This window comes from Coregonus clupeaformis, unplaced genomic scaffold (genome assembly GCF_020615455.1).
Source record: "Coregonus clupeaformis isolate EN_2021a unplaced genomic scaffold, ASM2061545v1 scaf0108, whole genome shotgun sequence".
Lineage (NCBI taxonomy): Eukaryota > Metazoa > Chordata > Actinopteri > Salmoniformes > Salmonidae > Coregonus > Coregonus clupeaformis.
The window spans coordinates 563395-581908 of record NW_025533563.1 but is presented as its reverse complement, the minus strand read 5'-3'; the positions used below and the strand labels follow the sequence as shown (position 1 = coordinate 581908).

At 43.6% G+C, this 18514-nt stretch overlaps 1 pseudogene; it reads right to left on the bottom strand.

Annotated features, from left to right (window-relative positions):
- Positions 1–6767: 6767 nt before the first annotated feature.
- Positions 6768–16131, bottom strand: LOC121540021 (annotated as a pseudogene).
- Positions 16132–18514: the final 2383 nt, after the last annotated feature.

The following is an 18514-nucleotide window of genomic DNA, read 5'->3' as shown; positions in this document are numbered from 1 at the left end:
TTAAGGCGTTTACATACTGTAAACTCAAATTTTCCTTATTAAATTATTCTATAATATGTAGAGTATTTATTACATATTATAATAAGGTATACAACTGTATCATAGCCCAACAATGAGACATACGTGGACTTTTAGGAAACTCTATAAGCATCATTGAAGCTACAAAAATGTCAATGTTCAACCTTAACATGTGCTAACTACGCAACAGACCAGATGAACAGGAATTATATTTACTCTCATGGGTGGCTAAAAATAACTATCTGAAAGCCACACCCCTACTAAACTATGCCTACAGTCTTCTGATCTGACCTGATGGTGTCACGGTTTCGGCCGAGGCTGCTCCTTTTCCTTGTTCGGGCGGACTTCGGCGGTCGTCGTCTCCGGAGTACTAGCTGCCACCGTTCATAACTCCCTTATTTGTGTCTTGATTGTTCCCCTTATTTAGTTTGTTTGTTTGGGTCAGGTGTTATGCGTGATTGTTGATTGTCAGCCTGCCTCTGTGTAGTTTATTATATTCTCTCGTTGTGTTTACCCGAGAGCTCGCACTGCGTGCGCTTTTCTTGTTTTTGACGCACTGTGTTTTTGTGCGTAATTGTTTGCGCCACCCGGTTGGGTTGGCGACTCATTTTGTTCTCGTGTAATTTGAACATTACTAAACGGTTGAAGTCATCCTGGTTCCTGCGCTTGATTCCTTCCACTCACCTACATACACCACTCTGACAGATGGGTCATATCTCAATAACCAAGCACCAATAACCCAACACCCAGCATCCATAACCCAGCAGTTTTTAAAGAAAACAACCCAACTAAGTGACCCAACGCCTGCAACCCAACATTTGGGTCAACCAAACAACCCAGTATTGTTTAGAGTGTGGGGACAGGTGTAGACCCCTTTCAGATCATCCTGATCCCAGCTTTCTTTAATACAGCCCATACAGTAGCTGTGTCCACAGGCAGTAGTCACCGGATCCTTCAGTGGATCCAGACAGACGGAGCAACAGAACAGTTCTAGATTGTCAGCCATTTTAGTGCTTTCACCTGAAGGTTGAGCAACAGGGTGTCAAAGATGCCTTTCTGTTTCATGGAACTCTACACCAGAGGACAGGGAGTGGCTTCCTCTTGACTGTGTACTCTGTATCTACAGGTTTTTGGGGGATGGAAGTCAAGCTAAGAAGATGACGTTGCATACAGCTGTGTCCACAGGGAATAGTAACTGGATCCTTTGGTAGATCCAGACAGCAGAGTGGATATTTTAAAAGGGCCTCTGCAATGTCCATACAACAAACTGCACAGCAGAGTATCAGAGATAACTTTAATTTCTTTGAAAGTCTGAGTGGTGGGGGAGGCCTTTTAGATCTGTTTGGAGACGTTAGTCCTGGATGGATGCACTGAGGTATATAGGGATGGAAGCCATAGTGACGTGTTTATTTTATTTTATTTTTTATTTCACCAGGTAAGCCAGTTGAGAACAGGTTCTCATTTACAACTGCGACCTGGCCAAGATAAAGCAAAGCAGTGCAATAAAAACAACACAGAGTTACATATGGGGTAAAAAACATAAAGTCAAAAATACAACAGAAAATATGTATACAGTGTGTGCAAATGTAGCAAGTTATGGAGGTATGGCAATAAATAGGCTATAGTGCAAAATAATTACAATAGTATTAACACTGGAATGCTAGATGTGCAAGAGATTATGTGCAAATAGAGATACTGGGGTGCAAAATAAATAACAATATAGGGATGAGGTAGTTGGGTGGGCTAATTTCAGATGGGCTGTGTACAGGTGCAGTGATCGGTAAGGTGCTCTGACAACTGATGCTTAAAGTTATTGAGGGAGATAAGAGTCTCCAGCTTCAGAGATTTTTGCAATTCGTTCCAGTCATTGGCAGCAGAGAACTGGAAGGAATGGCGGCCAAAGGAGGTGTTGGCTTTGGGAATGACCAGTGAGATATACCTGCTGGAGCGCAGACTACGGGTGGGTGCTGCTATGGTGACCAATGAGCTAAGATAAGGCGGGGATTTGCCTAGCAGTGATTTATAGATGGCCTGGAGCCAGTGGGTTTGACGACGAACATGTAGTGAGGACCAGCCAACAAGAGCGTACAGGTCACAGTGGTGGGTAGTGTATGGGGCTTTGGAGACAAAACGGATGGCACTGTGATAGACTACATCCAATTTGCTGAGTAGAGTGTTGGAGGCTATTTTGTAAATGACATCGCCGAAGTCAAGGATCGGTAGGATAGTCAGTTTTACGAGGGCATGTTTGGCAGCATGAGTGAAGGAGGCTTGGTTGCGAAATAGGAAGCCGATTCTAGATTTAACTTTGGATTGGAGATTCTTTATGTGAGTCTGGAAGTTGAGTTTACAGTCTAACCAGACACCTAGATATTTGTAGTTGTCCACATACTCTAGGTCAGACCCGTCGAGAGTGGTGATTCTAGTCGGGTGGGCGGGTGCCAGCAGCGTTCGATTGAAAAGCATGCATTTAGTTTTACTAGTGTTTAAGTTCAGTTGGAGGCTACTGAAGGAGTGTTGTATGGCATTGAAGCTCGTTTGGAGGTTTGTTAACACAGTGTCCAATGAAGGGCCAGATGTATACAAAATGGTGTCGTCTGCGTAGAGATGGATCTGAGAGTCACCAGCAGCAAGAGCTGGTAACCAAATATAAGGTTGTGGTAAAACATTACAACGTTTTAAAGGTTCCATAAATGTACAGTGACCTATTCAGAAGCCACAGTGGTGAATGATGAATATGTCAAATCAAAAGTTTTCTTTCATTTTCAGTCATGTAAAATGATCATTAATTGTAAAGAAACATGTGGATGCAGTGGGGTGCAAATACCTCTGTAGAATTAATTAAGCAAGAAATGGCGGTGGAAACGGCTTTATGCACAAATATTGATATAATAACCATCATATTGAAGTAAACTTGGAGTCACACGATGATATGTGGTGTGGTCCTCCCACTACGACTCAGGAAACCATGCAGTTTATTAAGCTACAGATGAAATAAGTTATGCTGAACTTCACAGGGTGGTGAAAGTTCACAGTGAAGAGCTTGATGCTCCTTTCCAATAAATATCGAGGGTCTTTTTGTCCATAATAATGTCATCATGTAGGCAGCCTGTCCAGAGTGGGCGTGTTCACTATATAATGCCCCCAAAACATCTGACAAAACCATCGGTAGAGTTGAAAATGTGATGGAAACCCATTTAACAGAACGTTTTTAACCGGTACATGGGAATTTAACTGCAAAAATATATTAGTATTTTCTAAAATATATATTTGTATGTGCATTACGTCATCACGCACAGCCATTTATCTTCAACACGTCAATTTGATGGAAACATCTCTGCTGGTAAAATGACCATGTTTTTATGAAGATGTTACAATGTTCACATGAAAATCTGTCGGCAGTCGAATGGAAACAGATTTTCATGCGAATATTCAAAAATCTGCATAAAAACAAAATCCCAATAGAATTGAATGGTAAATGACATATCGAGTCATTTTGGAGTCACTTGTATTGTAAATAAGAACATAATATGTTTAAATGACACCATACATTATTTACCATTCAATTCTATTGCGACCTAGCTTTAACTTCCTGACTGATGTCTTGAGATGTTGCTTCAATACATCCACATCATTTTCCTTCCTCATGATGCCAATTATTTTGTGAAGCGCACGAGTCCCTCCTGCAGCAAAGCACCCCCACAGCATGATGCTGCCGCCCCTGTGCTTCACGGTTGGGATGGTGTTCGTATAGGTGCAGTGCAAGCGACCCCCTTTTTCCTCCAAACATAACGATGGTCATTATGGCCAAACAGTTCTATTTTTGTTTCATCAGACCAGAGGAAATTTCTCCAAAATGTATGATCTTTATCCCCATGTGCAGTTGCAAACCGTAGTCTGGCTTTTTGGAGCAGTGGCTTCTTCCTTGCTGAGCGGCCTTTCAGGTTACATTTTTACATTTACATTTTAGTCATTTAGCAGACGCTCTTATCCAGAGCGACTTACAGTTAGTGATTACATATTTTTTTTATACTGGCCCCCCGTGGGAATCGAACCCACAACCCTGGCGTTGCAAACGCCATGCTCTATCAACTGAGCTACATCCCTGCCGGCCATTCCCTCCCCTACCCTAGACGACGCTGGGCCAATTGTGCGCCGCCCATTAGTCTCCCGGTCGCGGCCGGCTGCGACAGAGCCTGGATTCGAACCAGGATCTCTAGTGGCACAGTTAGCACTGCGATGCAGTGCCTTAGACCACTGCGCCACTCAGGAGTACAGGTTATGTCGATATAGGACTCATTTTACTGTGGATATAGATACTTTTGTACCTGTTTCCTCCAGCATCTTCACAAGGTCCTTTGCTGTTGTTCTGGGATTGATTTGCACTTTTCGCACCAAAGTACGTTCATCTCTCTCTCATCTCCTTCCTGAGCGGTATGACGGCTGCGTGGTCCCATGGTGTTTATACTTGCGTACTATTTGTACAGATGTACGTGGTACATTCAGGCGTTTGGAAATTGCTCCCAATGATGAACCAGACTTGTGGAGGTCTACAATTGTTTTTCTGAGGTCTTGGCTGATTTCTTTTGATTTTCCCATGATGTCAAGCAAAGAGGCACTGAGTTTGAAGGTAGGCCTTGAAATACATCCACAGGTACACCTCCAATTGACTAGAATGATGTCAATTAGCCTATCAGAAGCTTCTAAAGCCATGACATCATTTTCTGGAATTTTCCAAGCTGTTTAAAGGCACAGTCAACTTAGTGTATGTAAACTTCTGACCCACTGGAATTGTTATTAAATGTAGTAATCTGTCTGTAAACAATTGTTGGAAAAATTACTTGTCTCATGCACAAAGTCGATGTCCTAAGCGACTTGCCAAAACTATAGTTTGTTAACAAGAAATTTGTGGAGTGATTGAAAAACAAGTTTTAATGACTCCTAAGTGTATGTAAACTTCCGACTTCCGACTTCAACTGTAAATAAAGTATATTTATTTCTAAACAGTAAAACAGATAGGTATGAAAATAGCCTCAAATAAAAGGTGACATTCTGTACTGTCGCCTCATATAAAACATTTAATATCAATTCTAAAATGCTGGAGTATAGAGCCAAATTCATAGTTGAATAAATTAAAAAACCAAGGGTGGGTCAAAATTATTCCCATAATGTAGAAGTTTCAGTAGATTAGAAACTGCTTCCTATAAAGCTATGTGGAGTATAATGTAGCTGGACATTGTAAAGTCATACACACAATTATATTACTTCTTATTGACATTTGTCACGATCGTTGAACTGAGTAGACCAAGGCGCAGCGTGAGATTTGTACATCTTATTTAATTAAGTGCACACACAATAAACAAAACAACAACCGATACGTGAAGTCCACGGTACAAACACAAAACCAACTGGAACAAGATCCCACAAACACTAAGGAAAAACAGACTGTTTAAATAAACAGCTGACACTCGTTGCCTCTGATTGGGAACCACTCTGGCCAACATAGAAATACAAGAACTAGACTGAAAACATAGAACAAAACATATAGAAACTACACACCCTGGCTCAACATATAGAGTCCCCAGAGCCAGGGTGTGACAACATTCAACCTGGGAATGAAAGCAAAGGAAAACTACTACTAGATGGATTTTTTATTTCCCATCACCATGAATCATATTTAATAACTGAACAGTAGCAGACCTAACTTCATCTGTTCCTGACTCTGGGTAGTGGATTAAAAAGACCATCAATCTCCAATGATATTAAAGTACAATTCTGAACATTACTGATATACTGAGTGGCAAGTCAAGATATCTGCTGGGTTTTTATTGTCTGGTTAATGGCACCACCTGCTGGACAGGTTTAATGTTGCTTGACTGAGCAGTATGGGAGAATAAAAGATGCCAAATTTAGGGCCGGTTTCCCGGACATCTCCATTGAACATGCTTTTTAGTCTAGGACTAGGCTTCATCTGTGTCCGGGAAACCGGCCCATATAGTTCAATTAGCAAGTAAGTAACACTACCTGTTCCATGATACTGAGGAAAATGACATTGAGACAGAGAACCAATTGAGAAAACATTTCAATGGTTCTGAATGACAACCAACATACATTAACAGCATACATCATGATTAATGTGAATATATAAGATTAAAAACATTGCACTTAAAAAAAATATGAATGCATTGAATTGTAATTCATAACATATTCTGAAGATCAAATCAATCAAATCATTGTACATAAAAACAGAGCAGAATGAATCATCACATCTGGGGACCATCACCACCAGCATGACTAGTATCTATGTGGACCCTACTACAGTTTAACCAGCTCAGCTATAGACTACACCAGCATGACTAGTATCTATGTGGACCCTACTACAGTTTAACCAGCTCAGCTATAGACTACACCAGCATGACTAGTATCTATGTGGACCCTACTACAGTTTAACCAGCTCAGCTATAGACTACACCAGCATGACTAGTATCTATGTGGACCCTACTACAGTTTAACCAGCTCAGCTATAGACTACACCAGCATGACTAGTATCTATGTGGACCCTACTACAGTTTAACCAGCTCAGCTATAGACTACACCAGCATGACTAGTATCTATGTGGACCCTACTACAGTTTAACCAGCTCAGCTATAGACTACACCAGCATGACTAGTATCTATGTGGACCCTACTATAGTTTAACCAGCTCAGCTATAGACTACACCAGCATGACTAGTATCTATGTGGACCCTACTACAGTTTAACCAGCTCAGCAGTACCATTGAGAGAAACCCCAGGATAGAGGGGCTGAGTGAATGTGGTCTGGACTCTGTGGAGGAGGGTCATTGTGTCAGAGACACTGTAGAAGGACAGAGTACCTGCCTTGTGATCCAGGTACACTCCTACTCTGGAGGACCGAGGGCCTGATACTTTAGTCACAACATTATTGTGTATGAAACAATAACCACCCATATAGTACTGTAAACTCCAGGACTTGTTATTGTCTCCAAATCCACTACATCTCCCTGTTCTGCTGATGTCTTTATATGAGACTGCTGTATAAACATCCATCCCACTCCACTCCACCTCCCAGTAACAGCGTCCAGACAGACCCTCTCTACACAGAACCTGGTAGTGGTTTGTGAATCTGTCTGGATGATCAGGATATGGTTGGACTTGGTCTGTATAGGTCACCTTTCTGTTCCCTTTAGACAGAGAGAGGCGTGTGCCTGCTGTGTTTGGGTCCAGTGTGAGCTGACAGGAATCTGGGAGAAGAGCAGAGCAGAGACCAATGAGGGGAGTTAGAACAATAAGTGAAGTCAGATACTGTATCTACCCTGTCTTTGATTAGAGCACAGCAGAGATCAAATCAGAGAAATATGAGGAGTCAGATAGATACCCAGTCTTTGATTAGATCTACTATTGCTATATATTTCTAGAGGGATTGTTAGGAGTGTCAGTAAAAAGAGACTGTTAGTTACTTCAGAATAAAGAGACTCACATTGTAAGAACTGTTCTCTGGTCTTGGGCTCTGGAGGCAGTACAACATCCACTATATTCACTACAGACACACAAACACATTCACAGAGAGAGGGAATGTTATCATCATACCATATTCCACATGTATATGACTAGTAGGAACTTTCAATGGTCTAAAGTTGATGTTCTTATTATTTTCAACACACCTGTAGTGGAGATCTTGGTCCATTCTCCTTTAAGGACGTCTTCTAGTTTCTCTCTCAGTTCAGACACAGTCTTACTCACATCTCCAAAGTACTGAAGAGGACGGACAACGATGCTGGGTAAGTCTGAAGATACACTGGTACTGGAGAGAGACTGATAACTCTGGAGAAAGAGAGAGAGAGAGGGAGAGGGTGAGAGAGAGAGAGAGAGAGAGAGAGAGGGAGAGAGAGAGAGAGAAAGAACAGAACCAAATGATTGAGAGTTTCACATTGTGTTTTAATTTCATATCACATGTATCAAGGCAGTTGAGTTACCTGGAGGAAATGGATGTGATCCTCTGTGTGTGAGAGCTGCTCCAGCTCAGTGCTTCTCTTCCTCAGCTCAGCTATCTCCTGCTCCAGTTGCTCCAGGAGTCCTTCAGCTTGACTCACTTGAGCCTTCTCTTGGGCTCTGATCAGCTCCTTCACCTCAGAGCGCCTTCTCTCAATGGAGCGGATCAGCTCGGTAAAGATCTTATCACTGTCCTCCACTGCTGCCTGTGCAGAGCGCTGTTAAGAGAGAGAGAGAGAGAGACTGACTTGTCTTACTTTAATGAGCCATACTCATTACACGAACACCCCCACCCCTGAAAGCACATTGCGTGCCACCACAACCTCCACACAATCACATTATCCAGTACCCAACACCACAGTACAATACACCAACCAGCACCACATTCCAACCGTCCATCCAACCCCTCCTCTCCAGCCGTACAGACAGCCCCCCTGAGCCCCCATACCTCCTGAAACATCTCCACACTGTTGATCATTTTGTACAACTCAAACTCAACCCTAAGGCGTCAACAGTAATGGCATTAAACTGGCAACACAGAAAAAACATGATGAACAGTCTGTCATTGCAGAAAACGGACACCCCTCCCCAACTCCCAGGTCAACCCGAGCCAACCAGCTATTGGTGTCCAGGGCTCCATGTAATACCCTCCACTGGACGACCCCTGACCTTTCCAGCACTGGGAGCTTATAGATCACCCTCCACCTATACCCAGCCATGTCAATTTGATTTCTCTGTGACAGAGAGAGTTTGGAAAGGTCTGTGAGCAGAACCTGAGAACACCCAGCATCACAGAGTTCTGCCCTCTATAAATCAGAGTACAACTCCACAGCCGCGGCCTCATCTCTTCACAACAGAAGTTACCCACCCATCAGGCTCCCTCATCTCCCCACAACAGAAGTTACCCACCCATCAGGCTCCCTCATCTCCCCACAACAGAAGTTACCCACCCATCAGGCTCCCTCCTCTCCCCCACAACAGAAGTTACCCACCCATCAGGCTCCCTCATCTCCCCCCACAACAGAAGTTACCCACCCATCAGGCTGCCTCATCTCCCCCACAACAGAAGTTACCCACCCATCAGGCTCCCTCCTCTCCCCCACAACAGAAGTTACCCACCCATCAGGCTCCCTCATCTCCCCCACAACAGAAGTTACCCACCCATCAGGCTGCCTCATCTCCCCCACAACAGAAGTTACCCACCCATCAGGCTCCCTCATCTCCCCCCACAACAGAAGTTACCCACCCATCAGGCTCCCTCATCTCCCCCACAACAGAAGTTACCCACCCATCAGGCTCCCTCATCTCCCCCACAACAGAAGTTACCCACCCATCAGGCTCCCTCATCTCCCCCACAACAGAAGTTACCCACCCATCAGGCTCCCTCATCTCCCCACAACAGAAGTTACCCACCCATCAGGCTCCCTCATCTTCCCCACAACAGAAGTTACCCACCCATCAGGCTCCCTCATCTCCCCACAACAGAAGTTACCCACCCATCAGGCTCCCTCATCTCCCCACAACAGAAGTTACCCACCCATCAGGCTCCCTCATCTCCCCACAACAGAAGTTACCCGCCCATCAGACAAACGTAAAACAAGAGATTTTCTTGGTTTCCCCACTCTGTTTTTCCAACCCCTCTGGTGAAACAGAGAACTGAGCCCTGTACTATAATATAATATAATATAATGTGCCATTTTGCAGACGCTTTTATCCAAAGCGACTTACAGTCATGCGTGCATATATATATATATATATATTTTTTGTGTATGGGTGGTCCCGGGGATCGAACCCACTACCCTGGCGTTACAAGTGCCGTGCTCTACCAGCTGAGCTACAGAGGACCAGGTGCAGACACATTTATGAAAGCAAAGACAATGTCATTATTTGGGCTCTAAACACTAACAACCTACCCTTACACACCTCTTTTGCTACCCCTGCACTAAAATTCCTGCCATGGCATTTAAATGTTTTTGTTTGACTTATTCCCCGAGTCTTTGCCGCCGTTCATGTTAAGGAAGTCTAACCGCGAAATCTCCATAAGAGGTGGGAGGGAAATCACCACAATCAGAAACCAGTAGAGAAGCCCATAAAGCCGCCATGACAGAAAAAAACATCAATTTAAGCAGATTCTGAAGACATGCACTTAAGAACCCATGACCCATTTTCTCAGCCTATACCGCTTCCTGGGTGAGAGGACACTAAACCCCTCATTCTTCATCACGTGTTGTACTGACCTTACAAACCTTCCAGGATCAATCAAATAAGACTCCAGCAGAACCTTCTTTTTCCCCTTTAGTCTCCATCAGGAACCTAGAAAGTTCTCTCAGCGTATATACTGGACCCTCAGCCTGACTGTCTGTCAGCTCTGGATCCAATGAGCCGTCTGAAAACGAGACCGCCTTGTCCTCCGCTCCCGCAGACTCACCTCCCCCCTCTTCCTCCTCCTCCATTGGCAAGGTACCGTCCTCCTCCTCCCCAGTCTCTGCCCCCCTGCACTTCCCCCCTTATCAGAGCCTCTTCCCCAATGACAGGCAATATTTGCCTTCGCCCACCGGAGTCTCTGTTACTACAGAAACCTGCCTCAGCTCATGTAGCCCAGCTGCAACCCTCCCCACCACCGCTTTCTCCACGGCCTGCGCACCACCACTTGACCCTGCTCTACTCTCCTCCCTCCTGGTACCACCACCACTTGACCCTGCTCTACTCTCCTCCTTCCTGGTACCACCACCACTTGACCCTGCTCTACTCTCCTCCCTCCTGGTACCACCACCACTTGACCCTGCTCTACTCTCCTCCCTCCTGGTACCACCACCACTTGACAACTTTCATGTTTTTAAATTATACTTCATTACTATAATGATTATCAATACGCCTGAACATTAATTCAGTCACCTCTGGTCGACAAAAACGTATTTTCCTAGTACATTAATTGTCAAATTCATCAACCAGCATCGAGCACTCTGCCTTCTCAGGCAAGCGAGGGGCATGTTGAGGTAAATATGCTAACCGCCAAGGTTGCATTATGTCATTTATTGGTGGGCTGGAAGATGCAGTGTTTTTTCTTTTCTATTCAGAGGCTATTTACTCCCAATATGAGATAATTTTCTATAGAAGGTTTTTATAATGCATGTTTACTAGGGTTGAGGTTAGCGCATCTGAGTAGGGATGATTTGGGTTCAATACCTGTCCTACCTATCAATCATATTGCTGCTTGTAGCCTATAACTGATGATCCCCACACTAGAAACACCCAAAACTATCTGTGCTAGCAAACCCTGTGTTCCACCCCTCCCTGTGTAACCTTGAAGTTTGTTAAGAAACAAACACTTGTCTACGAAAAGAGACATGTTTAACGGATTCCGCTTAGCACCCAGCCGAGAGCACACGGAAACCACTTGCAAATTTACCAAAACTAACCAACTACTTGCGGTCTGTTCGGAAGCAATAAACGGAGGCAGATTAGCCACCACAACTCTTATCGAAAGAGGCGACATCTGCACCAACACACCCCTCACAACAAGACAAACCTTTTTCATTAACACAACCACCGCCTTGTTCATTCTGGATGCAGAGTCCAGATGTTCCGCTCCAACCTGTTCGCCGACCATGAGCAAAACTTCCTCCACACCTTTCTCCGGAACGGACCCGAAGCGACAGCGTTTCTTCTCCACTCGGTTGAGGCCATCACGCCGCCCTAACAAACTACCCCTACTCCCCCCTCAACTCTAAACGATAAACAGTGGAAACCAATAAACAAACCCTCCACCATGAGAAAATACATTCAGAAAATACGCAAGAACCAAAAGAAAAAAGAATAGTAGCCCTCCTCACGAACCACAAAACTCTCACGCAACCAACTTCTTCTTCTATGATATAATGGCAGTCCACAAACCAATGTTAAAGGTGCATGCCGCCACCTACTGTGCTGGAGTGTGTGGTCAATCACGGTTTCCAAGATTTCTAAATAGTCCTACCTAACTCAGTACTTCTGAGAAAATAAAGAAGAGCCCTACTAACTTCTAATAGACCCTCCCCCATCCCCAAAATCCCTTCCAAACCCCCCCAACCCCGTCCAACCTCAATGACCCTACACTTATAATCTTTCCATCTCTTCAACATACTTACAACAATATAACAACACATGCTCCACCGTTTATTCAATACAGACAAAGAATCTGAGAATACTATAATTCTAACAGGTTGTACGTCCTCCACCCACTGGAGGGCAACTATTATCACCAACAGTTCAACTGAGTATACTGACAGTTCATCTGTTAGTCTTCTACATATCTGCACATCAAATTCAGGAACGTAAACGCCTGCTCCTGTGAGCCCACTATCTGGGTCCTTGGATCCATCTGTGAAAAGTGGTAAAAATGCATAAAAACTTCTACCAATGTAATTGTCAACCAGTTTCTCTATATCACTGACTTCTGACCAATCTTTCCTTTTCTCTACCAAGGTTAGATCAACAACAGGGTCTGGGAGTAACCATGGAGGAACATCCCCTATCACCACAGAAGGGCCAACCTCCAACTCCCTCAAACCACTCTCATCAGCAAGCTTTCCAACTGTCCAACCAAAACCACTGCCTTGTCTACTAGTATATTCCCAACAGTCATCTAGAACAGTAGCAGTGGGATGCTCAACCTCACAGCCTTTCAACCCAATAAGATAATGACAATTTTTTACGCCGTACATACAAAGGCATCTCTCCTGCCTCCACCAGTAAGGCACATACAGATGTTGATTTAAATGCACCAGTACATATCCTTAAAGCTATATACTGAATTCTGTCCAGGTTCTGAAGCCAAGTCTTTACCTCTGTTCCATAAACTGTACACCACTAATCAATTGGCGTCCTGATCAGAGCTCTATAAATATCCATCAACAATTGTCTGTCAGCACCCTATTCATAACCAGAGACCCACACAACCAACTACCGTGAAAGTTAATGAATGAGAGAGACAGAGACATCGTTACAACACTGTACATAGCCATAATATAACGGTTCTTCTTCTTTGGAGTTTAACGGCGGTTGGCATCCAATATGTTGCATTACCGCCCCAACTGAACTATAATATAAATCTATTTTACTTTGTGATACAAAATGGGAAAAGGGGAAAGGAACATTTAATTAAAAACCTTCCAACTAACCCTACACTCATTAAATACCCACTACCCCATTCCACTACTTTGACCCTATCTGCTCCTGCACCATGCCAACGGCCTGGGAGGACGGGACACCACCACTCAACACACCCTGGAACTCTTCTGAAGTCTAATCTTGTATGCCCAAATACTTCTCTGCAGCTGCCATCACAATATCCATTTTCTGTGATTGACAATCCATTTCTGCGGTATAGTTGATAACCATTGCTATGAATTCTAAGAAGCTAACTTTCCTAAAGCATATATCACTCGTTGGCTTATCCCTCTGTGCTGGCACAGATCTACTACTCACAGGGATCCTCTCAGGATCTCTCACCCTTGACCCATCCTCCTCTACTTCCTTCACTGCCTCAGCATACGACACCTTCTGCACTACTCTGACTCTAGCCACCTCAACCTGCCTCTCTCGCACCGGACACTTCCAATCCCCAGCAACATGGGCATCCCAACAGTTGACACACACAACTTTATCCACCGAAACTACACAATCCTCTATCCCATGCCCTCCTGCACACTTCCCACATCTTGGAATCTCCCTCCTACAAACTGCTGCAACATGACCATAAACGTTGCACATGAATCAGAGCAGTGGATTCGCCACAAAAGCTCTAACAGGATAACTGATATATCCTAACATGACTTTGTTGGGTAAAGACTCAAAACTCAAAAGGACTGACAGTGACTACTCTGTTTCACCACGCTCACCACCGGGTCTGTGTTGCACCAAACGGCGGGAATCACAAACACCAGGAAGCTTAAACTTGAATTTCTCCACCTCCACACTTAACGCTACCCCAGAAATCACTCCTTTCAATGGTGCCCTGTTCCTAAGAGCAAAGCAAGAAACAGATCTTGACCCAAGTTGCGTGACACGGAGCACCCACTCCCTCTGGTCAGAAGAAACACAAACAAATATCCCAAGTCCACTACAGGTTACCTTCACTGATTCAACTGCACCCAACTCTTTTCCCACCCAACATGAAACCACAAATGGATCTGCCAAAAGGAATGGATCCACTTTCTCCTACAATGTAACTCCTACTGCACCAGATTCTTCTTTATCATGTCCATTGATACCAGGCTCTGGTTCTGAGCTCTTCACCACACCTTCTACCTCACTTAACTCTCCCTCATTTATTTCCATTTCACCTCCAGAACTCAGTCTGGCGAATGGCTCACTCTGTTTGCACTTGAGTTATAACATTTGATTTTGATTTTGATTTATTTTTATGTCTCTATTCCTTTTAAACTTTTTTGAGTGTAACGTTTACTGTTAATTTCTGATTTGTTTATTATTTATTTCACTTGCTTTGGTAATGTAACATATGTTTCCAATGCCAATAAAGTCCATTTAATTGAATCGAGAGAGAGAGCTCCCTGTTAATGTATAGCAGACATGAGTCGCTCATGGTTACTCATGGTTATGTGAAGAGGTAGAGCCGCTTGCGACTTTAAATCAGTCAGAACAATAGGGAATGTCCTTTTGGTCAAGATATGATGGTTTCTCCGGCAGTAGACCCGGGTTCATAACCAGTCAGTTACATTAAGCAGTCTATTCTCTGACAGGGGTCCAGACAGCCTGTTCCCAACAGTGGGATTGGATAGGGGCCCCTCTCTCTCTCTCCCTATCTCTCTCTCTGACTGGAGGAGAGAAGTGAAATGGTGTGTCTCCTTTGGTCAACAAAACTCACCTTGAGACACTCCACAGCCTGTTGGAGCTCCTTCAGCTCCTTCTCTCTCTCCTGGAATCTCTGCTGGACTTTCTGCTGACTCATCCCCAGCTGCCTCTGTGGAGAATCACTCTTCAATGAGCTATCAAGCTTTATTTGTCCAGTAGATCAATAGTATAGTAATGGGACATAGGGCCCATAGAGAGGAAGGTGTAAAATCTTGAGGAAGTCCCTTTACCATATGACATTTTCTATGTTGCTATGTGAATGATTATAGTGTTTATGGTAGGTGTACATGTATCAAGGGGTTGAGACTGAACTTTGATCTCCTAAAAGGGCATTCGGAATGAAAATAGTGTTTGACTTCAGAAAATGGTGATAGATTTGGATCAAACTCAATATACTCAAGGTTTGTGTTCATATTTGTTCTGCTGAGGATCAATTTCATTTGATTTCTCTCATATTCAAACAGACTTAGTTCCTACTGTATCTTTAATTCTTTGTTTATCAGATAGTAACCATATACATTTACATTTTCGTCATTTAGCAGACGCTCTTATCCAGAGCGACTTACAAATTGGTGCATTCACCTTATGATAGCCAGTGGGACAACCACTTTACAATATTTCTTATTGTAACCAACAAGTAGTTCTGGTCTTACCTGTTTCTCAGTCCTCTCTGCTGCAGCTGACACTGTTTTATGGCCTTTATGTTCATCCATCACACACTGATAACAGATACACTGCTGATCGGTACGACAGTAAACCTCCAGCAGTTTGTCATGATGAGAGCAGATCTTCTCCTGTAGTTGTGCGGTGGCTTTGACCAGCTTGTGCTTCTTGAAACCAGGAAATTCATAGTGAGGGTGGAGGTGAGTCTCACAGTAAGAGGCCAGACACACCAGACAGGACATGAGGGCTTTCTGCTTTCTGGTCCCAGTGCAGAAATCACACGCCACATCTCCAGGTCCAGCATAGCACAGAGCAGGAGGGGGGAGCAGCCTGGAGTCCTGTCTTCTTCAGTTTCTCCACCATCTCAGCCAACATGGTATTTTTTCCTCAGATTAGGCCTTGGAGTGAAGGTCTCTCTGCACTGAGGACAGCTATAGACCCCTTTCAGAACATCCTGATCCCAGCAGTCCTCAATACAGCGCCTACAGTAACTGTGTCCACAGGCAGTAGTGACCGGCTCCTTCAGTAGATCCAGACAGACAGAACAACAGAACTGGTCCTGGTCCAGCAGAACTCCCTGCTGAGCCATTTGGACAGTTGTTCACTCTCACACAGACAGACGACACAGAGACTCAGATCAGTTTCGTTTCCACAGAAGAGAGTTTTTGGGAGGGTGAGGACTTTCTGGATCTGCCAGATAGGTGAGGTTAGAGGGAGGGAGGGAGGGAGGGAGGGATAGAGAGAGAACTGCGTTCAACGTGGAGAGGGAGACAAATATTTTAGTTTCTAGGTTAGGGCCCTTCATTTGGAATAAATCTAACAAATATGAGTTGTTAGAATATATAAAGGGTAACAGTTCCTATGAAGTACATATTATAATTATTATAACAAGCTTCATAATGCCTTATAATACACTTATGTGTTATAACACTGATTATAAGTGTCTATAATAATTCATAAGTGGTTGTAATGGGGGCTTGATATTGATACAATATACTGTAGTTTAAATGAATACTGTATGTATTGACTGATCATTGAGAATGAGGTAATACTTTACATTACAGTGTGGTTATTACTGTTAGGCCTAGGGTCAGGGTTAGAGTTACTACATTCAGCAGTAACCCTAACCCCTAGCCATATCTAGGACTAAAAGAGAAGACGTTTTATAATCAGAGTTCTTTGTATCTCTTCTTAGTCAGACAGAAACCCCCCACATCTTATAGGTGGACTGGGTTCTGAACATATCCAATGAATTGTTTTCTGCAACCAGATGAAATGAAACTGCCTTTCAGCAGGAAAAGCTTCTCTAATAATCCTAACCATTGCTGGGTGTCTTCAGAGACTGAGGTATAGAGACACACTGTCAATTCAAAACATCTGGCTGTGCTTTCATGTCAAAACATTTATTATTTTCTATTCATAAAATTCCTATTGTATTATATTCTTTGATAATATATTATATCCATAGGCTCCACTCTGTATAGTGTTAATGATGACTGTTTGTTCTGTACATTGATTGAATGGTTAGGACTATCTCACTGTATTCACTGTTTAAATCCCAAGAGACCAGGAGACCTAAAGGAAGCCTTCAACACTGTATCCCTTCATCCAGTCATAGTAAACAACCTCTGTCTGTCTGTCTGTACGTCTGTCTGTCTGTAAACACAGCCAACTTTTCTGCGGTGGTTGTTGTTGCTATCAGTGCTGCACAGCTATTTTCAGGTCTCTCCAGAGATGGTCGATCGGGTTCAACTCCAGGATCTGGCTGGACCACTCAAGGACATTCAGAGACTTGTCCCGAAGCCACTCCTGCGTTGTCTTGGCTGTGTGCTTAGGGTTGTTGTCTTGTTGGAAGTTGAACCTTCGCCCCAGTCTGAGATCCTGAGCGCTCTGAAGCAGTTTTTCATCTGTACTTTGCTCTGTTCATTTTTCCCTCGATCCTGGCTATTCTCCCAGTCCGTGCCTCTGAAAAACATCCCTGCCACATCTCCAGGTCCAGCATAGCACAGAGCAGGAGGGGAGCAGCCTGGAGTCCTGTCTTCTTCAGTTTCTCCACCACTTAGGCGACACAGCACTCCTGTTCAGAATAGGTCTTGGGGTGAAGGTATGTCTGCACTGCACTCAATCTGGTTTATTTAGTACCCCAGCGCAGGTTAAGTAGTGGAAAGAACATGTTGGGTTATTTTGACCCAGACAGTTTGGTTGCGTGAATAACCCAATATGTTGGGTTGTTAGTATTAACAGAACACGGGTTAATTTAACCATCAGTTGGGTATTTTTACTCTCATGCTTGGTTGACCTAGCAACTGGGTCTGTTTTAATGTCATGCTTGGTTGACCTAGCAACTGGGTCTGTTTTAATGTCATGCTTGGTTGACCTAGCAACTGGGTCTGTTTTAATGTCATGCTCGGTTGACCTAGCAACTGGGTCTGTTTTTAATGTCATGCTTGGTTGACCTAGCAACTGGGTCTGTTTTAATGTCATGCTTGGTTGACCTAGCAACTGGGTCTGTTTTAACTTCATGCTTGGTTGACCTAGCAACTGGGTCTGTTTTAATGTCATGCTTGGTTGCCCTAGCAACTGGGTCTGTTTTAATGTCATGCTTGGTTGACCTAGCAACTGGGTCTGTTTTAATGTCATGCTTGGTTGCCCTAGCAACTGGGTCTGTTTTAATGTCATCCTTACTGTAGGTTATTTTAAGGCGTTTACATACTGTAAACTCAATTTTCCCTTATTAAATTATTCTATAATATGTAGAGTATTTATTACATATTATAATAAGGTATACCACTGTATTATAGCCCAACAATGAGACATACGTGGACTTTTAGGAAACTCTATAAGCATAATTGAAGCTACAAAAATGTCAATGTTCAACCTTAACATGTGCTAACTACGCAACAGACCAGATGAACAGGAAATATATTTACTCTCATGGGTGGCTAAAAATAACTATCTGAAAGCCACACCCC